The sequence below is a fragment of the Centruroides sculpturatus genome, unplaced genomic scaffold (genome assembly GCF_000671375.1).
Source record: "Centruroides sculpturatus isolate CEXI.00-Female unplaced genomic scaffold, Cexi_2.0 scaffold905, whole genome shotgun sequence".
Lineage (NCBI taxonomy): Eukaryota > Metazoa > Arthropoda > Arachnida > Scorpiones > Buthidae > Centruroides > Centruroides sculpturatus.
The window spans coordinates 360,576-363,038 of NW_019385129.1; the positions used below are offsets into that span (position 1 = coordinate 360,576).

The 2,463-nt window shown below is 28.3% G+C and overlaps 1 long non-coding RNA gene across 1 annotated transcript; it reads left to right on the forward strand.

Annotated features, from left to right (window-relative positions):
• Positions 1 to 1,382: 1,382 nt before the first annotated feature.
• On the forward strand, positions 1,383 to 2,204 carry LOC111635183. The gene is made up of 3 exons (XR_002758344.1): positions 1,383 to 1,521; positions 1,621 to 1,706; positions 1,809 to 2,204. It is a non-coding gene; the product is annotated as an uncharacterized LOC111635183 (long non-coding RNA).
• The last annotated feature ends 259 nt before the right edge of the window (positions 2,205 to 2,463 follow it).

Sequence of the window (2,463 nt, forward strand, 5' to 3'; positions counted from 1 at the left end):
GGCACAAAGGCTTAAAGCCTTTTTCTGTGAGGATGCTTACTTTTCCAATTTATTATCATGACGACTTATACTTGACAAGTATAATATAAAATATACTATAATAAATATATTATATACTAGCAGATGAGCCNATATATGTATATATAGATTAGCAAATGAGCCCGGCGTTGCTCGGGCAAAAAATAACAACAAACATTAAGAATATTAGATTCTTTCGTACTTCTAATCCTTCTATTATATTATAGTATTTGATTTATATAACTACGAATGAGATCTTATGTAAGGGTTTAATAAATATATTATATACTAGCAGATGAGCCAGGGTTGCTCGAGCAAAAATTAACAACAAACATTAAGAATATTAGATTCTTTAGTACTTCTAATCCTTCTATTATATTATAGTATTTGATTTATATAACTACGAATGAGATCTTATGTAAGGGTTTAAAACACCAAGTGCCTAATGTCACGCATTTTGAAAATTCTTTAAATTGTGTACATTAGAAGAATAAAAAATTTTGAAAATGTGTTAGGTAAGAGTTTATTATACCAAGTGGATAATTTAAGATAACCTTTGTAGTTATATAAATCAAATGCTATAATGTAATAAATATTAAAATGAAAACCATATAAAGTGTTTTGTTTTTAGCCTACCATTGTCACATTTATCATGATACTCTAATGGTACAAAATAGCACAATTTCATTGGTCAAGTAGACATGTGGTATCTTAAATTTTTTCAGATATCATAATTTTTTTCTCTACCTCTAAGAATGTTACATCCAAAAAACTGTTCCATTCACAGCCAAATATCAAATGGTTATCTGACAAAAAATCAAATTTTGCAAAAAAACGGATCAAACGTTTAAACTCGGCACCCTTAAAAACCACTTAAATCATATCTTGTGCCGGTTGGTAACCTTGTATTTTGGATTTTCCAATTCCAATGCCACCATACCACTGGTCCAATAGAAATTCGGGACAGTTGCTAAAGGGGGTGGAAGCAATTTGAGCAAAAGTAGTCATCGACCTCCTTCCAGAAGAAAGGATGGTTGACCACTACTAATTAATACTGGTTTACTATTAACATTTGAAAAGTGATCCATGTTAGACAGGTTGTGATGACTCTGCCCATGATCAAGTTGCTAACCTTAATGTTAATGTTTGAAAGACTTCATATGACTTGTTTAAATAAAAAAAAAACTTGTAAAACTAAAAATAATTTCTTTTATGATATACCTATGCAAAAACACCTTATCTCACCGAGTATTATTTATTAACTGTAACAAATGTTTTCAACCTTTAACCAACGTTTTTATCTATTTTATTATTTTGTTATTTTAAATTGTACATTTATTACTGTAATTTATTCTTTGGATTCAAATAAGTGAATATTCCACAAAATTTGGTATTTTAAATGTGTTCTTAACTGTTCTTTACAAAAAAGAACAGTTATCAATACTCCATGATTTTTAAAAACCTGAATTAAACTAGAAACACTTTACAATTACAGGAAATTAAGTAAGTTAAACTGACAGTTCCAACTCAGTCACAAATCATAAAATTGGTAAATTTTAAGTATTTCTAGTTCAATTTAAATAAGTATATTTTTACCTATAGTCATCCTGTAAAAATGTAAATGTAATTTATGTTTTTATCGTCCAATACTACCTGAATCTGTATAATAAACTTAATATAAACACACCGTAAGTGCATTTGGAGTGATTATTCCTCTTGAATTTATATATTTTTATTTATGTTTTAAAATGAAACCTTTTTATTATTTATAAAAGATTCTTTATTAATAGGTAAGAGTGCAGATGTGAATAATGCTGTTGGGACTTAAACACGGCTGTAGAGCATGTCCATAGGAGCAAACAAGTCAAAGGAACCATACCTCTGAATGTGGCATTACAGATGTTATTTGTAATAGTTAATGTTGTGTTTTATATAGTAACACTAAAGAAGGACGGTAAATTAAACTTCGATCCGAAATGCGCGTGTCTTGTTATTTTGTAAAGGAAAAGATAATTTGATCAGTCCGGTAAATTCTTTTTGAATAATCATAAAACCTCACAAGCACATCAGATTTGACTTCTAGAAAGTATAACACATTAATAAATTACCTTTTAATTGCTGACAAACCAAGTTTAAAGTATCGATAGTAGACTGTAAAATACTTTCCACGCTACTCCTCATGGGCGCAGCCATGTTTCTAAATGTATAATTTAAATAAACAAAAAATCAAAATTGTATTAAATGATTCGTTAAATTATTTTTAAAAACGTTTAATTTTATTAATTGAACAAATAACACATATGCAAATATAATTTCATATGAGAAAATTTTTTTTATAATACAAAAATTTTTATTTATTACCATCTAGCGTAGGGGTCTCCAAACTTTTTTTCCCGTCGACCCTTTTATAGAATATTTTCCTTCTTATCGACCCCCAGATTAAGT